The sequence below is a fragment of the Aythya marila genome, assembly GCF_965140915.1.
Source record: "Aythya marila genome assembly, chromosome: 1".
NCBI classification, from domain to species: Eukaryota; Metazoa; Chordata; class Aves; order Anseriformes; family Anatidae; genus Aythya; species Aythya marila.
The window spans coordinates 30,433,309-30,454,106 of record NC_139042.1 but is presented as its reverse complement, the minus strand read 5'-3'; the positions used below and the strand labels follow the sequence as shown (position 1 = coordinate 30,454,106).

Below are 20,798 nucleotides of genomic sequence, written 5' to 3'. Positions count from 1 at the left end.
CCAAGTACCATTTCATGCTTAGGATGCGAGGCATCTCTCCCTTTCCTCACTGCTACAGCAGCTGCAAAGATGCAAATCTGGTCATGCACAAAGGAAAAAAGTTACTTAGAAAATGGAAGAGGAACAGACGAAGAGGAAGCAGGGCAGCGCTTCTCGTGTTGCAGCTGAGAGGCTGTTCCCTTCCATCACCTCCCACTTACTACTTTCTCCAGTAACCCTACTTCTGTCCTGCCCTACCAATGCCTGGAGTGATGGCTCTTCCTGATCCCTCTTCATTTCCATGTTTTGTTCTGAAAAGCAGAGATTTTTACTTTTTTTACATAGATTATAACTTCATTGTTTCCAAATGATTCAGTCACCACGATGTACTTAACACCTGGCGATTCAGCTGCTATTACTGAATTACTCTAACGCTCCTTCCCCAAGTTTCACTGATCTGCAAGAAATTCTACCAAAATTCACATTCTGGGAGGCAGGAGCTTGGCCAGACAAGCCGAACGAGGCAGCACCCTCAACATCTGCAGGGGCAAGCAAGCCGAGCTCTCGCAGTGCTTACACAGGGAGCAAAGTCTTCACGGTCGAATTTTAGCCCTGAAGATCAGCCGTGGCAAACAAGCTGCGCTCTTGTCACCGCGATGATAGATTGAAACCCTGTCGGTCACAGTGAGGGGAAGGTCAAAGAGACACTAAGAGTCAGTGTAGCGTTTGCAATGCCCCATTTTTCTGGGCAGAAGCATGAATGGCGCGGGCAGCCACACGCCGGCTGAGCAGCACCAGGAGGAGCTCACATGCTCCCGTTGTTGTCAGGTCGGAGCAGTGGGTAATTTTAGCCCTACTCCCTGAAAAGAGGCCTTTAAAATAGACGGATGAATGATAGGGATCTGGAGCAGTGGGTGAGACTGCAGAAATTCTGATTACCCAGCGTCTGGAATTGAATGCTCCGCCAGCGGGAGATTAACCCAAATATTAGTTAGGCAGGTTTTCGAAGCGCGGAGCTTCACAAAGTCTAGGGCCTCCCACACAGCCATATGCCGCGCTCCTACCGGGCGTTCCCGATGCAAGCTGCCTGCTTTTTCGGTTGGATCTTCCCCCCATCACGAAGGATTCGTCACCTGCCGGGGTTTTGGGGAAGCTGCGGCCCCGCTGTTGGCAGCCTGGAGCTCAACAGGCGCAAAGACTCCCGCACAAGAGGATATAAAACAGAGGCTGTGCAAGAGGATATGCAGCAGATTTAAGCCGCTTTTGTGTGAACACTGACCTGTTAGCATCGTTTCTGGGGCAGTTTTAGGGCCGAGAACATCTCTTTTGGGTTGAACATGGGAGAGGAAGCTCTAGTTCACTGGTAAAGTCAGCACTGTAACAGCTGAGGTAGGGGGAGGAAGGTGGCGAGCAAGATGCCATACCCAGCAAGTGGAAGTGGGCAGCCAAACAGTATTACTACTTCTTAAAAAAGGGGAAAAAAAAGTTTTAAAATCCTAAAATATATGGTTAACAGCAAGAATCACAGCTAGGCAGAGTAAGGCTGAGAAGAAAGGACAACTCCCTAACTCCTCCAGCCTTCAAGTGTCCACTAAAATGTTTCATGTTGAGTTTTAAGAAGCTCCCAGGAGAATTAATCCCCTACTTGCAAGAGTTTTATGAAATACACACATTTTGTATTATTATGACAGCACCTGGAGCCATACAGGGCTGGAGCCTGCTAACAACGCGCTACAAATCAAGTCTGTATTTCCACAGGTGAAGACGTCAAATATTACAAAAAATGCTTTTACTTACTCTGAACTTTTCCAGGGAGAGTGGGGGAATGCAGGAGGAAATGATACAAAGCAGACAAGACCCTTTTGAACACACTAAGCATGCTCACTGAGATTGGCAGCCACAGGTTTGGGAATCATCATTTAAAAAAAAAAAAAAAGCAGATTTTTCAATAATAACAGTAGGAAGGGAAGCAACGCAGATGCCATCAGTGTCAGTTGAGAATTACTCACACGCTGATGAGGCTCAGGGCTAATTTCGGTATTAGAAAGCAATCATGTCAAATTTGTCCTGGTTTAATTCCATTACCAAAGCAGTATTCAATTTGGTCCGACTCGTCGAGAGCTGGCACATCCACTTACGGCAGAACTGGGATATGCCAGCAACAGCAACGAAAAGAAGCCCTTCAAGAAGGTACCTGGATATTTACAGAGCAGTTATGCACAGCCTGAAGTTCTCTGAATTAAACAGTACAGCAAGAGTTAGGAGAACTTCATCAGTTTCAGTGCTGTCGATCAAAGAAACATGAACTTAAAACCCCCTAGCAAACCCTCATGGTTTCACGGCTCAGAGATGACTAACACAACGTGGCCAAGCATCCCATACACCCATGTCAACTTTTTAATTATTTCTGTGTGCAGCTTCTCCTTCCACATAAAATCAGAAGTACGGTGCTTAGTCCAAAGTGCACGTATAACACAAAAACAGAAGCCTTTAAGGCTCAAAGACCATTTCCTAGTCTCACTTACGCTTTCAGTCTCGTTTTAAAAGGCGACGAAAAAGATGACCTCAGTAAATTGCGGTTCCTTTATTGCAACGACTGATTTGCTAAGAAGTTTTCTTCGGTCTGCCTCATGTCAAATAAACTCTAGAAAAAGGACTGGGGGAGAGCAAAAAGCTCCAGCCTCGGCTGCGTTCGTGCAATTAAAAAGTTACAGCCAAGCCGTGTAAGATGTTTCCCCAGTAATGTCTCCGCAGAGGCAGAAAGCATGTATTTCTGCATGCTAAGCACCATCTGCAAGCAATAAGCTTCCCTATCTTCCCCTGGCCTCCAGGAACGTGAATAATAACCTTTCACACAGAAGATACACAGCGAGGGAGGGGAAGATAAGCCCGGCGTACTTGTGTTTACCCTACCGAGTCCTGCACAATCCTTACAGAGTTCTTGGGAAAAGCCTCTCTGGGAAACCTGTCTCGCTTCTCCTTGTACACGTCCTGGCTTCATCTCTCTTTTCTGACACGCTGAAACAAAGAAGGGTTTTGGTGTGAAACAAAAGCTGAACGAGGAAGAGAGGAGAGCCCCGAATCTTCAGCTGGGATGGCAGCACCTCCTTCTTCTGAGCCAGCGATGCCGGAGCAGCACGTGCTCAGAGGCAGCAGGTACCCTGTAATTTAGGCAGCCAACACAAGCCAGCTCTGCCTACCAGAAATACCAACGCGCCCTCCACGAGCCCATCAGCTGGGAGAGGACGAAGTGAGACGGGTTCCTAAAAAAGGCAAGGCACCACGAGTTGGTGGCGGCAGACGGAGCCCGTTAATCCCCAGGGAAGGAGCACGATGCCCGCGAGAAGACTCGGCAGATGCGATGCGAGAGGTGTAGCTGCTCTCACGCCCTCCCCACCAACAGGAAATTAAAGCGGTGTTAACGAATCCTCTTGAGCTCTGAGACGAAGGAGAGATCCTTTTATGAAAATCTTTTTATAGATGGCTTCAGGACTCAAAAGCATCTCCTCAAAATAGATGTCTGGAATCGAGGCTCTTGTAAATACAATAAAAAAATAGGAGAGGCACTTCAGCATTCAAATCCACTTCTAAAGCAAAAGTACCTCAATATTTTCACTTTTTTTCCCCTCCTCCAGTGGGATCTTCAGTCTTATATACTGCTATGGCTGTCACTGAGAAATGCTGGGGCCAAGATATTTGAACTTTAGAAACTGCTAAAACAATTAAGGTGCAGGTTAGATAATTCATTTCATTACCAATGCAAGCAGGCACAATTCAACATCCCTCAAGTCCTAGCCCACTTTATTCCAAGTTTTCCCGAGCTACCCCTCAGGTACTAGGCCACTAAGGGAAGTTTTGTGTTGCTCTGCAACCACAGAAAACCTCATGTATAAAAAGAAATGTACAAAGACGTGTTCTAAACCAAGCTCACCCACTTCTCGATATTCATTAACAGCAGCATTTAATCTCCGAAGTTGGTGAGGGATCTGCTTTTCATCACTGCAGCAGTTACCATGAGCACGCAGATTCAGCACTTCTACGTGTATTTAAGCATCACCATTTGAGATGGATGCTCAACTGCAAGACAGCAGCCCCCACAAAGGGGTTAAAAATCCACACTGCTGACATGAGCCACCTCTTTCACTTAAACGCAAACCAGTGGCCACCAAAACCACGTTAAGGCTTGATTTAAAAATGAAAGAATTAAGTGACTTAATGCCTTGTTAAGCAGTCTGCGCTCGGTATTTAAACCTCGACAGGGCAAGAGCATTCGGGTCAAGTCAAAAAAGCAACACGCAGGAGTGACAGATGGCCAAAAAAAAGCTTCCTACAGCCGTGCCTAATGACAAAGGGGTACCACTGCTGCAGGAACAGACCATCAGGGTCAACGTCAGTGCAAAGTCTTTAAGGGCTAGGGACGTGGAGCACAGTTACAGTGTGAAATGCTGGAAAAAAAAAAATATTCTAAAGGCCTCATCTATTTAATGATTAGGTGCTGGTTTTGATGGAGTTTCAAGTCCGAAGGAAGAAATTTAAGTTGAATCCTCAATGCTGCTTACAAAAGGGATATCCTGCACCAGCACTACATGTGTAGCTTGGACACAAAACATACCTGATGCTCCAATATGCTCTAGCTTTCATTTTAAAGGCCAGTAGGAGCATCTAGTGCTATGAAGCAGCCCTTTAAGACATCAACTCTTTGAGACATCCTAAGTTGAAGACTTCACCGCTTTTCTTCCACCCTTCAATGTGTCTCACACACCACACACTATCATCTCCAAAACTCTTCTTCAGTGTGAAAACAAAACACACAGTAGTGCTACTCGACAACAGATCCCTTTGTAACCTGTTATATAGACATCAGCGTACATTTCCACACACAGCCCTGCGTAATATTCACGGATCTAAGACAGACTGTTTTGTCTTATTCTATAGATAAGAGCATAAAATTTTACATAAAACACTAGAAATGTGTGTTTAGTTCCTTTACCTGTTTGGAAATTTTAATTTGGAAAAAGTAAACTCATCACTATAGGCGTCACAAACAGCACAGTAGAGAAAAATGTCTTAACTTGGAAACGTTTAGCTAAAAATTCCTCTTTAAGGAGTACCAAAGTACTACTAACAGGCAAAAAAAAAATAAAATGAGCATAATAAACAGTCAAACTAGGTAATAAGGGGACAGGGCTTATCAGCAGAAGGTCTTCACTAACAGAGCTCTACAACATTCACTAATCCTAACTAGCCCTTTTTCAAAAGCTCAGCTATGGGGAAAAACGTAAAATCCCCAATCTTTGAAGATAATTACTCTTAGACACATTAAAAGAAATGTTATGTCTTATTTTACTTTATGTTATACCTCTCTAACGCCACCTTAATGGGATTTTTGTCTTAATGAAACCTCTGTATACAAACCTGCCATCCCGTCTGACCCAAGCCAGAACCGTGAGGGAACAATTTTCAACTTCAGGCACAAGGAAAGGCAGCGTTAGCTGGGGGACAGATAAAAAACCCTTGCCTTATAAACCACGTGCTTAAATATTTGTAATGAAATATCACCCATAGGATTAATTTAATAAGCAAGGAACCCTCCTTTTTGGCATCAAGTAAAAAAGGGAAAAATGACATCCTAGAGTACTTCATATAAACTTAGTATAACCGTAAATTTGAAGGGGAGAGATAGGAACAGCATCCACAATACAGTCACTAATTCTAGGGGAAAAAGTAAATTCCTGAATTTTGAGACACACTGAGGAATTTTGGTGTTTTTTGTTTTTTGTTTTTTTTTTAAAAGTATCGTAACTATTGTATTTTATACGTCATTGATTATACCAAAAATGACGAATTTTCTGGAGTTACCCAATAGCTGAAGATTCACCGAGAAGCATGGGGAGTTCAGTAGGTAAAGAAAAACCTCCTCATTAGGAAGGAGGAATTGCAAAAGAAATAGGGGCTTCAGGCAGTTTTATTTTAATTCCTTTTAGCTAGGACTGAAGGAAGTTCCTTTGGGCCAGAAGATGACACGTCAGTCAAACTGGGGGACTACTCACTGAACCAAGGCCTGGCACACGTGTGGCTCTCAACATCTTCAGTTTGAAATTTTGGGCTCTGTGCAAGGAAACGTGCAAATTGAACAAACACAAACAGCTTGTCAAGTCACAGCATCTTGCATCTACTTCAGCATGTATAAAGAAATCCTCCTCTCTGCCTTAAAGTACGCCACGTTGGCTGGTTTTGAAACAGCAGGCACTCCACGAGGGGAAAAACAGATGGCAGCTCAGGGGAACGAGATGTGGCAACACAAACCATTCACTGCTCGAGTGTACAAGCAAGTGGAGATCCTAGATTTATCTCACTGATCTACATATGGTGTTCAAGCTCTAAAAAAAAAGTTTAACTTAAAGCAAAGTCATCAGGAATGGGCAGGAGCACAGCCCTTCTATCATTATTATTTTGCCACAGGGTTTATAATGAAAAAAAGTCTCTTAAGGAGAGAAAGTTGATCTGAAAGAGTAGCTTGAGTCCAACTAGAGGCAGGAATCTGGGTGTTGAGGTTACCTGGACAGGCAAACAAAAGGCCCTGCAGCTGCACAAGCACCACGCTGGAAGCACAAGGGGATATGAGCCCTCCAAGCAGTCTTCTCCAAAAACACAACAGGGGGAGGCAGTTTGTTTTCTTGATTTTTTTTTTTTTGAGCATTTATTCTCTGGACAAGTGTAGTGTTACTGTTCAGCATTCCTATTTGCAGAATTCATTTAATAAAAAAAAAAAAAAAGAAAACAATTCTCAACTAGTTAAAGGAAGTAACTCAACACTTGTTTAGAGTACGCTTAATAAGGGGGATAGATGGAAAAGGTCTGCCAAGTGCAAGTATAGAAGAAGATAGCTAAAAATACTTACATTAAATTTAGCATTAACACAGAACATACTTAAAAGGTATCATTAATATAAACACAAAATGAATAGAAATGTCAGGACAGAACACAGCTTGTGGAACACTCCTCGGTATGCTTCAAAAAAGCAGTTCCCCAAAATACTCACGAACTAGTACAAGTTTGTTCTACGGCAGTCTTCATTTCGATATCCCTATCTTTTTTTTTTTTTTTTTAACCTATTTCTAACCTCAACCCGATCCAACAGAGGGCTACAGCTTCTGAAGGTACACAAGTTCTAAAAAGTTGCCTAAAAATAAATAGATAAGTCCAGAAGCCCTTCTACCTTATGCCTACTTTCTCCTTAAAAAATGCAGCACTGGGTCTATAGTTTTAGACACCACTGGGTCACAAGCAATCAGTGACAAAGGGCTAATGAAGCTGCAAATCAGAGCTCACACTTCAGACACCACAAAACCAAACCACACAAGCAACGGCCTTACAGGAACCCAGACTTTGCTAGTGTCAAGCTTCTTTTTTTTTTTTCCTCTCCCTGCCCTGCTGTAAGCAACAAGTGCTGCAAGTGATTTTCTGCCTGACAAGGGAGAGCTCCTACATTAGTTGACTGCTTATTTCAATTCCTGTGCTGTTCCGCTACCCAGCTTAGCCAAAATTTCTCTAAAATGACCCAAAAGCATCCTGTCCTTACACAGCAGCTTGCGCTGAAGTTATCTCTCCATTTGTTCTCATGCCCTTCAGCCTGGTTTCATCTCTTCTACACGTTCAAAAAAGATCTTGCAAATTAATTTTCCTGCTTTCTCATCTAACACAAAGTACTACCACAGATCAAGAAGATATTTTAAAAGGTGTTTCAAGTCTCACTGTTCTGTGCAGTTCTACCCACAAGAGCAGCAGCAGGTGTGTAAAAACCCCCATGAATCACGTCAGTGGACGTATTCAACTCACGGCTTGTGCATTTGGGGTAACTTCCAGTTTCTTAGAGATTTGTATTTCACACCCAAATGCCACTTCACTTTACTTCACACTCAGCTGAACTTCCTAACCTTTCACAATGCCCTCCCTCCCCGGTCAATGCCAGGGTAGACAGCTGTGACAGCACAAGGACTGAGGACAGAATTCAATTCCTACCTCAAGGAGCTGAGATTTCCTGACTGTGTGCCTTAAGCCTTCCCCTGTCCATAGGGGATTAAGCTTCAGAAAAATACGTGATCCCTTATTTGTCAGTAATTTCTGAAAAATTACGCATCCAAAGAGCCTTCCCATTCTTTCTGCAGCCCCGTGCAACAAGTCCATTACAGATTATTTTACCTTGCATTTTAAATATTTTCCTAGTAATAAGAAGCTAAATGTTTGCAAACTGCTAGACTGCAAACTGATAGAAATGAAACAATAGAGGTCAGTTTGACAGAGCATTAATTTCATATTTCACTCAAAAGCGTTGGAAGTGATCAAGTACCACTGCCAGTGGTGAAAGAAACCAACTTCATATGGTCTTCAAAACCTTTTTTTTTTTTCTTTTTTTTAAAATAGTTGTTTTGTAATGCCTTCCATGCCATTCATACGATCCAGCTTCTTCAGCAGCCAAACCCAGTAATCCCTGAAACAACCCGTCAACTCACCTCGCTTTGCTGGTAACAACCTGAATCATTTATGGGCCTGGCTGAGGAGCTGTGCAGCTGCCAATTCTTCATGAAGTCCATGCAAGAAACAAAACTGGAATGGTTCAACTGTTTGTTAGCACTGCTGTTCAGAGAACACCTTTCTCCAATTAAAAAAAAAAACTTTTTTTTTTTTTATTAATCCCCAAACCACATGCATTCTTTCAGCAATCAGTAACATGTTTGACAATCCACGGTATCTACCTGCTTTCCTCAAAGAGTAAAGAGGCTGAAAAAATAATTTTGTCATTTCTACTCAATCAAATCCCAGCGTCCTGCAGACAGGGATGGAGAAACAAAATGGGAAACCTCTCCCGACTTACAGTACGCTACTGCTGATGGAACCAGTCTTTGACTTTCAAAAGTTCATTGCAAACTGCTGCTAGTCTTGTAATCCACCCTCTTTCACCATGAAAGCAAGGGAAAAACACCCCAGAATCTCACTGTTTATAGAAGGACCACACTTCTGGTGCTTCCTTTAAAAAATACTCTGAACTGACAAAGCATTTCAAAAAAAAAAAAAAGGTTTAGTTCTGGCAGAAGTATTCAGCAAGGTTTTCCCTGGAATTTCTCAAACTTTATAAGAGACTCCATCACCTTCAAAACATCCCATAGCAGAGAAGGTTGCAACACAAGCCACAAAGGGTGGAGAGAAGGCGTGAAGAAAGCACATCTTTCAGGTTAAACAAGCTAGCTTTTCTTGGACAGGAGAAAAGACGTCAGCAGCCAGGATTTTATTGACTGGATATGAAACAGTTAGGAGGGGCTGGCATCTGGTAAAGGAGATGTAAAGAATTACAGACAGCGAGTTACGTAGCTCTAATGCTCAAGGAATCTTAAAGGGAGCAGAAAGGAAAAACAGGAACAAGCTTGTCCTGCACAATTATTAGTATTTGGGATTCAAAACCTAAAATCCTTAAAATCATCCCGTGCTTTTCCGTGTTTCCTGACATTCTGGAGACAATCAGAAGAGAGTCACTCAATACTCATACAGTTACGTTAAGTACAATATAAACAAGAAGAAAATGGTTTTAGACATCTTTATTATTTAATAACACAAAGGCAGGAGCTATTGCTCTGAAGACGTATCAAGAATCCAGGATTCCAGCTGCAAAACCCAGAGAGCACCATAATAGCAGGCTAACAATGCTGATACACAAGTATCAAAACACTGACTTTATAAAAGCAAGTCTTTTTGTGTCTTTTTTTTTTTTTTTTAAATTGTTACTATGGAGAGGAGGGGGACAAGTGAAATCATTTTGGGTTTCCCTTCACTTTGGGCAGCAAGTGAGACAATAACATTAGAAAGCTCTCAGTGCCCCTGATATTTCACCGTAAGCATTTAGTGTTCAGAAGCATTTCATGGTCTTAAATTTACCTTCTTCTACAGAACACAATGACCAAGAACTGTGGCTGAGATAAGCGTACCTCTCTTAGGGAAGGCACACAACGTTATCAGACCTTAAACAGACCAGAAGTTAGAAAAAAACAGGTATTTTTCAACTAACAGCGCCGCTGGCACAGCTCTTAAGCCACAGATGTTAGTATTTATTTCTAAGACTCACAGATCTTCAGCTTCTAGCTTCCAGATTACTCCTGTTAAGCACACAATTCACATCCAGAGGTCTGTACCTGTAACAGCTACTCAGAGTCACCATAAACATATGCACACATTTCCACTTTTTTTTAATGAAAGCCATCGAATTTGATACATTAAACTGATTTCTTTAAATTTCAAAGTGTTACTGTGGTCGCATAGTTTAACACACGCATCAGTTTTCTCAAAATACCACGTTATAAATTTAGCATTTTACTTGATAACCCCAGAAGAAGCAAGGCAAAGGAGCCTGATATTCGTGGCAAAAAGAGTCGTAAAGCCATCCACCAGAGCCAAATTTCAAGAAGGCCAATGCAAATGGCTCACTGCATAAGTATGCACTTAAACAGCACCATCTGAACAATTATTTTTAGAAAGCACCAAGACTGCAATGCATTCCAGCATAATAAGAAGTCACAACTGCCATGAAGCAGTAGCCCCGGGGCTACGTTAAGACAGTTCGACCATTTAAATATGCTGGTGAATTTAATGAAATTCTAGGCATTAGTTAAAAACAATGCTTTCACGGTGAGTGACTCCAGAAATTAGCTGGATTCAAGCACGAGCATCTACTTTCCTCCGAGGGCCAGAAGCAGAAACCAGGAAAATCAAAGTGCTCTTCACCTACTGCCAGAGGGGCCGCTTCACCCTCCTGCCACCCCTCCTCGCTCTCAGCTTCAGAGCAAAGCTTCCCCCTCCCCTAATCTGAGCGTTCAAAGTCAGGCTTATTGTTCAAAAGCCATTTCCTATAGTGAAAAGGAACAGAAGTACACGGGCATGCGTGTGTTTGTCGCTCCTGCCAAACATAAGGTTTTTATTTGGGATCTTGCAAGACATTTAATTTAAGTTCGGCTGCAGAATCCCCTTAGGGGAAGACAATTAAAGCTTTCTGCTTTCTAACAAATAACTTTTCAATCTTCAATAATTTTTAAAGAAAAAAAAAATTATGTTTTTCTACTTCCACAGCTCTCAGCACTCCCAATGTACCTTTTATCTACAGAAAACCACAGGAAACCTCAAAAGATGCAGTACTTTTCACAATGCCGTTGACATTTTTGGCTTTTTTTTTTTTTTTTTTTTTAAGTAAAATTGAAGAGGTGGAAAGCCTAATTAAACGTCATTTCCATGAGAATCTTCATTATATGCTTTATAATCATTTGAATAGGCTAGAAGTCGAAAAGGCTTTACAAATGTCAGTCCAAACCACAGCAGAACCCTGTTTCCCAGACTCACGTGGCATCTCCTATGTCCAATAATGACATTATCGGACCTGTAAACTCTTACACTTGGATTTATTGATTTCATCTTCATCAGATAGCAAGGTGCCAGGTTTAGGTTTTTATAAAAAACAAACAGCTTTATGACATCGTAACAACAGGACCATGGAAGGCCAACCAAGTTTCCTAAGGAATCCCGCGTTAGAAGTAATTCTCTGCCTACGCTTCCATATCTAGGGTGGCTCTGTGTGATGGAAAAAGGAGTCATTTCTTTCCCAATCCCATTTTTGCCAGGAGATCCTGCTTAAGGAAGGCCAAGATCCAAACCCAGTCATCTTCCAGCAACATAAATGGTTCTCAAGATCTTCTGCTGAAGGCTTGTGACGCGGTATAAAGGTTAGAAGGTGTCCTGAAGCGATTTGGAGGGAATGAAGAGGGAGAGAAGAGTCACAAGATGCACCAAAGTAATAATGCACGTAACATAGTTCCAAACGACTTCACTCAGCATCAAAGAGGAACTGGTAAAATCTCCTTAGAATTACACTGCCACTTCTCAGGTGACGCCTTTCGCTAAAAAAAAATCTAAAGGAAATTGGGAATCAATTTCCTGTGTCAGCAATGCCTGAGAGAAAAATGCTGGAGAAAAAGAAAAGGTCTGACTTGGGGCTGCTGACGTCTGCGAGGAAGAGGCTGTTGCTCTGCACAGCGTGAAGCGAGGAAGGCAGAATTTACCTGAACTGATTGCCCCTATCTGGGCCTTAGGAATTGCTGACTGATCAGCAGCATATCCCCTTCCTTTCTCAGAGCATTGCAGTCAATTCCCTTCGCATGGGCAAAGAAACGGGACAAACCCAGCAGCCGGACTCCTCTGAAGGCAGAACACATTTACACATTGAGGTTCAGACCTGGGGAAGGCTGTCACTGCTGGGAACCCACCTGCTGGCCTCTGCCTTTACTGCACAGCCAAAGCTAACTAACACTGGTGAAAGAGACAGGGAGGAGATGAAAATGATGTGGCTACGGGCCTTGTACAATCAATCACTGGCTTTACCTAGGCCCTAGCCACCAATTTCTACTCGACTTAGCTTCCTGTATAGAAAAGGGTCAGACGCAGAGTGCCATGAGAGCCTCAAAGAGCTCCAGTGCAAATACGACCCTGTGAACAGGAAGCTTATGCAGAGGTATAAAAACATTCTTCCCGAGTACCCAGGATATTTTTTCTCCTCTCTCTCTCCCCCACGTTTTTCGTTAAGCCGCTCACACTTCCTCTCTCTCAGCCTAGAGAAGTGGAAGACAACATCAACAAAAAAAAAAAAAAAGCATAGAGAAACAGCATAAAGTCCACCCTTCACACCTGAGTGGATGGCGGTTTAAAGGGGCCCTACCTACCTGCAACCCTGTTGTTTGCTTCAAGAACTCTGTTTGCCCAAGGAAAAAGAGACGAGCAAATCCTGGAAGCAGATCCTTCCCCAAAGGAAGTTTCTTTCTGAGTCTGCAACCTGGAGCTTTTGCTTGAGACTCAGTCCTCTGAGCGGGTTCTTTCTTCAAACTTTCACACTGGTTCTGTACTTTTGTGGGCAGCTGGAAAAAGAATGAAGCCGTAGGCTGAGGCAGGGACTCCAGACTTCCAGGGTAGGGAGGCAGAAAAGACTGGAGGGGAAGGAAAAGTGCTAGTTGGTAACTTCTTGGCAAATGATCTGCATTCCCTCATTTTCGGCCACACAGAGACATACACATAGAGTCACTGCAATAGGGGAGGATGACGAGAGATGAGTACTAGACATGCAGTTTTTTCATGCTCTGATGCCAAAAAAAAAATCCCCAGGGTGTTGAACTGTGAACTTTCAAGACTGTTAAGACATCTACCAATAGATGAGATCAATAAGATGTTTTGTCCAGAAAGTTCTCTCAGTTTGTTACAAGGAGATGTAGGTGGGGAAAAAAAATGCAATTTTAATTTCTGGGGGGGGGCGGGAAAAAATCCAGATTTCTCCTCTGTTCACTCTGAAGAGAATTAAAAATGGCATCTAGTGCAATGCAGTGAACATCTCCCCATGGTCATAGACAGGAAGTCTCTTTAAGAAGAAATTATACTTACCTGAACGTTTCCCTCTCCAAGGGCTCCCTAACCCCACTTCCAGCTCCTCTGTAAGAGGCCTTAGTCCAATCTCAAGTTCTCTGTCCTTTTCTCTACCCTTTTGCAAAATCAGATTGATCAAAGGCTGACACCAGTTTAACTAGATGCCCTAGGAGTTATTTTTGTTATTGTTTTAATACAAACTATCAATGCACAAGAGCAGAAATTTTCCTCTTCATAAATTCTTGAGACTGACAGGCTCCAGTCACGTTTTATCAGAAGCAAGGAGCCAGCATCCAAGAGAGCAGCACAGAATGGGACTTAAAGCAAAATTATACGTAGAGTCATGTAGACATTTACTGGCTATTACCCACTGCAGTAACTTCTGCACAACAGCAGCAGGCTGGTATTTGCACATGGGCAGCCGTTGATCCATGTACCTCAGATGAGATGTCACCATTTTATCAGCAGGGCTTTCAGGACAGAAGGTAAAGCACAGCCCAACAGTTAACCAAGAAGATGCATTTCATGCAATTTCTCCTATAATTAATTTGGGGGCAGTTTTGGTGGCTTTTTCCCTCCATTCTCTTCTTTGGACCCTACACCTAACAAAAACACTTTGAATAGTTTGGTATCTTGAGTGCCCTTCAATTATAAGCTTTCCCATCCTTCCTTCGTGCTGCTCCAGGTCACAAAGAGAAGCTGGAATGAAAGCTAAGTTTCATCATCCACATCTCCGCAATAATCTATTGTTAGAAAGGCACCTTTAACTTTTGCTGTTAGGGTAAAACAGGAATGCTTCATATGTTTCTTTAAACAGATGATGGAAAGCCATCAGCAACAGGACCTGATATCCTGCACTCACTGAAACAGAAAAATCAGGAAGTCAGTTCCAAAGAAACTCCTTGGGCATGCAAAAAGATGCTCTGCCTCTTGATTCCTGAGAACAAACACACACAGTGATACTACTTCAATTTAAGGTATAAGGTTTTGCTCTAAATAGACTATTTTATAGGGAAAAAAAAAAGATTAGCTATCCTTTAGTGGAACCTCATGACATCTGCTTAGATATTTTCATGCGAACATCATGAGACCAAGGTGTGTTCCTGTACTTTTCAATCTGGCAAAACACTGGCTTTTTGATTTAGTATCAACTCAAAAGGTTAGAGAGCCAGGTTGAGTCTTTCATCCTGCACGCCTGTTTCTGTGAAAGAGGGTCTCTCTGTATGCCAAGAACTGGGCAAAACATACGTAAATGTAACTGGCCATTAGATGTCTCCAGGATGATCTTTATGTTCTCCACTTCCAGTAAGGTAGATGACACAAGATAAAAACAAAAGACAAATATAATAAACAGGATGTGTTCAATGAAAGAATTTCTACTGTTAGCTAATTGCTGGCTAAAAAATGATCACAAAAGGACAGTACAATTAGAAGCATGTATCTTCTTGTAATTAAAGTTCTTTCTTATTAAATAATTAGCAAATGCTCTTGACTCTGCAACTTTTTGAGTTGCCAGCACCTGCTACATACTTGACAATACCTATCACACAGCTACAATGCCACACACAGCATTCCAGGCTTAATTTCAGGTGGTAGGTGTCGAAGCCTAGAACATCATCAACACTTCCTGAATTGATATTCCTTTCCAGCTCAAAGCAATAGACCATATCAGAGCAAATCAACCCAGATGAAGCAGCATGACCCAGCTTAGTATAGGTTGCTTTCAAACAGCAATTTGTCTAGTGTCTCTGTGATATTAAGAAAAGGCTGCCTTTGAGATGTCCTCTATAAGGGAAAGATCCTATTCACTGGAAAAAAAAGACTCCAGATCATACTGCCCGTTATGAAATCACCTATTCAGGCTTCAGGGGGGTGTGGAGAAGAGGATTACTTGGTCATATTCTATTCGTGTAGCAGTTCTGTAGAGGAGACAAAGATCCAACACAAAACCTGAGGAAAAAAAGCATCTATGAGAACTTGGAGCACTGGTGTTTTCCTCATGAAAACAGAAACAGATACGCAGCAAAACAGTTTGGGAGATCATTCTGAAACACGCTGTTAGGAATAACTTGTTTTTAAGTTCCTTTCTTTGCATCAAGGTCATAGTATTTCTCCTTTTTAAAAGGAATAGGAGAACCCTTTATTTCTACTTTTTACCCTTTCGTACATCTTTCTTCCCTTGTAGACTTGTTTTGAACACTGAAGAACAAGAAAAATTGGTCGTATTTGTGTTCTAGCTATGAAAAATACTAGCCTGATTTCTATATGCAGATCCATATTTCAGGCTGAAACAACTGAAAACTCCTTTGTTCTTCTAAAATTTAGAAGAGCAGAAAGGCCTGAAACAGGTCATCCAAAAGTACCTGAATTCCTCTTATGGGAATTTTCAGAGAGGATTACCATTTTTTTTTTTTGCCTCTTCAGAAGTGATTCCTGCTACAGAGACTGGGTGTTTGACCAGTTTAGGGAATTGAACAGACAACAGCTCTTCTCTCAGTCACTGTACTGTAGTTTGCTGATTTACCTCAAGTGCAGGCTGTGATGGGATCAGTCCAGTTGGAGCAGGGAAAAATTCTGGCTGTGATGACAAGAACTGCACATGTAGATGATCTTCAGATAAGGATGAGGTCAGGAAGGCCCTGGTATCTCTGCTTCTGAGCATACAGCAGACATTAAGGAATCTTACAATAGATGTTTCATCTCCTTTGTGGGAAAGAAGGGATCAATGCAGTGTCTTTGTCTCTCCATAGTGACCTGACAGTCGATAGAGATGCTGGGAGCAAAGCTCCCTTTAGTGCTTTTTTTCTACATTCTCTGCTCAGCAGGTTTCACTGCCACTAAGTGGATCAAGAGACAGTGAAGACTGATCCCCATTTTTCTGCAGTGTGGTTCTGCTCCACTGCCAGTAAAGAAAAATCTAAATAACTGAGTAAGTTCTGTGGAAGACCATCTGCAAAATAAGCAAAAAACTGAATCTGTGCATTTGGTAAGTGGTACAGAGTACAGAAAAGGAAAAAAAAAAAAGTGTTGCTGCTTGTAATACTGCAGCTCCAACCACTACAGGATCCAAGTAGAAACAAAAAGCAAACTGCTGCATCTGATTCACAATCCCAGCAGCTAGTTTAACTATTTCTCACCCTCAAACTGAAGCCTTATAGGATCATGCAATTATTTTAAAGTGCTGCTGGCCATACAGAGTATCTGCAACTACAAAACCAAGACTTCCTAGGTTGAGAAGTATCTGTTACCCTGCTGCCATTCACTGGTTTACTGGTTTAGTCCTACCTCTAGAAACGTGCATGCTGAAAACCCACTGCAGGATCTATGCAGCAGCATCTGGTTGGACTGTTATTCAAAATAAACATTCCAAGAACAACAAATTTTAGCAAAGCACCTTTCTCCTGGAAGTTAGCACCAATATGCCATGGATATTGAAGAATCAGCAACAGTGATGTAAAGGTAACTGCTTACATTTCAAGCCACTGACCCAAAACGTTTCCCAAAACTTGATGTATTTTGGTTTCAGGGAGTGGGAGAGGAGCAGGGAACTGAGGGGACAGAAAGGAAGGAGGCATTGAGCATTGCAATAGCCATATCAGGAAACATTATCAAATCTCAGGAAAGAGAAAAGGCAGCAAAGCTATAGATCGAAGTATTAATGTAAAGAATTAAGTGTCATGCAAGCCATCATTAAAAGCTAAACTTGCAGGCAACTGGGGTGGCAGGAATCTTGACTTGCTGAATTTCAAAGTGTCTTTTAAAGCATTTGGCCTCTTTCCAGAAATATTTTGTGCTCAGTTTCTTTAACAGCCTACTACACACCTTTGCAGGCCACAGTGCTATCTAGATTATCGTGCAAGGACTTAGGACCTACCACGTGGGTCCTGCTCACTGAAAGACCTTTCCTATTTCCCGGTTAGGAGTGGTAGGAAACTACGGCTTCTCCAAATTCAGCAGGACACAATTCCAAAGTTGTATAAAGCTGCCACTGAAGGATACATTTGAGAAATAGTACTTCTTCAAGCTTATATAACATCAGAAAAACACTAGGGGTATAAAACTCAACAATTGGTTGATTATTGAAAAATACTACCTTGTAAGAATAAGTTCCATTAATAGATGCATCCATTTTATTAAATTAAATAAATGGGTACTTGTTAAGTAATGTTATTTTCATTTTAAGAGCACTTAATATTCTTTCAGTGTAAACAGTTTATCAGCATGCTTTGTTTCTTGTCAACTTTGTACGCCAAGCACTGTTGATAGCAAACCTTTTATGGCCTAATTAAAACACATTTTAAATCAGATTAACAGACTTTACTGGCACTAACTAATTTCTGCCAGAAAAACAGACCTTCATTCAGCCTTTGGGAAATCTTACGCTCCGAACAACGAGGCAGAGCCCATGAGCTGATACGCAGTGCTTTGAAGAAATAACATCTTTTATGATGCCAGGTTGTTCAGCTTTTTCTCCCTTAAAAAAAGCCAACAATAGTGACAAAGGTTGCGGTACTCCCAGTACTTACACCTTGAATTTAGTTGAAGTAGTTACACAAAACCAGCAGTTTCTTAATATTAAGAGGCTTTGTGCTTTCCTTTCCAGCTCTAACCAGGTGTTTACTTGATTGAATTTGATTCCGTGTACCCACAATTAGCTTCTATACATTTCTTACAGACTTTTAAGCGTTTTTTAAAAGAGATTTTTCTCATTGAGTTCTCAATCTTCACGCAATTCCTGCAGTTCTCTGCTGAGGGTCTATCTGTAGAAACTAGAAGGTGAAATACTACACACGAGCAATGTTAGGAATGACCCCAATACAGCTCAAGACTGGATGCCTGGATGCCAGTGGTGGGTTTTGGTGGGTTTCTTTTGTTGTCTTTCCTCCCCAAACTGAATTTTCAGGTGAAAACAGCTCAAAGCTTTTCTACGTAGGTTCTAACCCTTGCTCATCTCTACAAACTCTCCGCTGATGCCTATGGTATCCGGAGAACTCAAATACAGCAAAAATATCCCTTGCACACAAGTATTTGCTCAAATATATAGAGATCTAATGGGCTTATGTTAGTAAGTCACAGCACAGATGAACTAGAAAAAATGAAACCTAGACAAATTTGCCTTTTTTGCAGTCCTCTGTTTTGACAAGTTCTACTTGGTAAAGTACTCAAAACGCACATTTCAGAATTCAAGCCTTACCATGTTTCTTTCCATATCAAATATTAATTTCAACACCTTTCATATTCAAATACGTCACTAATTCTTGTCCTTCCAAATTTAGCGTGTAATTTGACCAACAGGCTTGACCATTGTCTCAGCCATAGGAGCTCTTTGGCCAGAAACTGGACTGTCTCCTAACAAACTTACTCTTCCTGCTGAGGCACAAACTGATGTTATGAAGTTATGTTGTAGCTTAGAACTACAGTACATTTTTGACTATTTTTGCCTGCTGAGTAGTAACAGTACACGAAAAATGCATTCTAGGTCATCTCATACTGCTACCACCACACAAAAAACACTTTCTGACTTTTTAAGTTTGCTGACTTACTAGTTTTCCTTACTGGACCACTGCCCCAAGTTCACCCATATTTTAGTATCGCATTAAAATTGCGCGACTCTTCCCAAATATGACTTGAAGTAAGACCGCCACAAGTTTTATAGCCAAACACTCAGAAGTCAGCTGAGGTTAAGGACACCTGAAATGTTATTTGGCTCTGCTTAAGTAGAGCTGAAATCCTGCTGAGCTCCCCTGTATCTTTTCTCCATGCGAGCACCTTCACACCTACCTGCTTTGATCAGCCAGAGCTCCCAGCTTTTGCACTAGACACAATTAAACTTTGGCAGTGCCTCTTCACGGGCATACCAGTGTGCAATGTTTGACTGTCAGTCTGTATCTGTTGAAATATCAGCACTTGGTTTAGGTTGCATGAAAGGAAAAACACAGCATCAAGTCATACATAACAATAAAAGAGAGATGAATACACATGCACCAAGATCTGTTTCTAGCCCAGACTTATGGCTTGCACAAAATTATTCAGAACAGGGAAAGAGACACCATGCATCCGTACCAGATAGAAACTTACCCCACTAACTGATCTGGGGTGTTTAATCATACCCTGAATCTCACAGGACCCTCTTTCTTTTATTTAAATACTTCATTGGCAAAAATATAAATGCAATCCAGGACAGATAAAAAGAGCCTCCCACACAGTCAGGCAAATATGCAATAGAGTAAGAACCCTTTTGATAGAAAACACTATTTGAATCATTACTGAACACCTCTATATATGATCAATACATACAACATGCAGAGCTGATTTTGAAAGCAAGCTTGACAGCTATATACAGCAGAAGCCCTTGACATAACAGGTTTTTTAGCATGAAATCAGTTGCCTCATCTGTGCAAAAATGTTAAAAAATCACCATTTCCTCAAAATAGCTGTTATATTTAATAAAATGCTTCTGCCTGTAAGGTTCTAAGATCAGCTCTCCTATAAAAGAGCAGCGAGGCTCCTTTCCTTCCCTTCCATCACATTTTCTTTTTAAGGCAAGATTCTAAAATTAGTTTGCAGCAGGACCAGGGAGAGGTCTGCGTTACAGTTATCAGATCTTAGCCGCACGGTATCTGTGAACAAACTGGCAGATTTTCATCTGAGGGGCTTCCTAGCCACCAAAGAAAAATAAAAGCCAAAAATCTCACAAGCATTATTTCTACACGCAGGAAAGGTTGCAACAAAACTATCTTACACACTCCCAAATCATTGTTTAACTAGAACTCCATCTTCTAGTGAACCAAAAATACAAGGAGGAAAGCAGAGAACACATGACAGAGCCTGACACAGCCAGCTTAAGGAAAACTGCAACCCTGATGCCTAATAAAGTAAAAGTCATTGTTTGCATGTGCTCAAAATCCCTTCTCGAGATGCTGTAAAATTCAACATTACACAGAATTCAACTGAGCCTGCATTAAGTGCAGTCACTCTTCCAAATAGCTGTTTCCCCAAGTTTTAAGCAATTCTTTGTCATAGTTTAATAGCTACACAAGTGAAATCCCTTTAAGCATTTCACGAACTGGACTGGGGCCTTATACAGCCTAACTTTTTTTCCTCTCCTCCCTTTTTGGCTGGGCAAGCATTACGCTGAGCATCTTTCACGCAAGCAATTCTATAGATCAGCATCAAGTAACTCTCTGTTCCTTTATTTCTTCAGTATTTTTATTGTAGACTTCAGTCCAAAGGAAAAATTCTTCGGACAGAACTGCCAAGTTCGTATTTCATGATGCAGCTTACTGCAACACTCTGCTTTTCCTACCTCTGGCAACCTTTCACATGTCCTGTGTTGTGTTTGTTTTTTTTTTTTTTCCAAGTCATCAGGGAAT

General features: G+C 41.6%; 1 protein-coding gene across 3 annotated transcripts in view; it reads right to left on the bottom strand.

Annotated features, from left to right (window-relative positions):
- Positions 1-20,798, bottom strand: part of TSC22D1 (TSC22 domain family member 1) — a 78,005-nt gene that overhangs the window by 31,086 nt on the left and 26,121 nt on the right. The window contains exons 2-3 of one of the 3 annotated variants that reach the window (XR_014317437.1): positions 12,735-12,995; positions 9,724-11,754 (exon numbers count right to left, since the gene is read on the bottom strand). The exons of 1 other annotated variant lie outside the window; for it this stretch is intronic. The gene's annotated coding sequence lies outside the window, so the exon portion shown is untranslated. Of the gene's footprint in view, positions 1-9,723; positions 11,755-12,734; positions 12,996-20,798 lie in introns of those variants that run through there. One more of the 3 variants, XR_014317438.1, reaches the window with a different exon arrangement.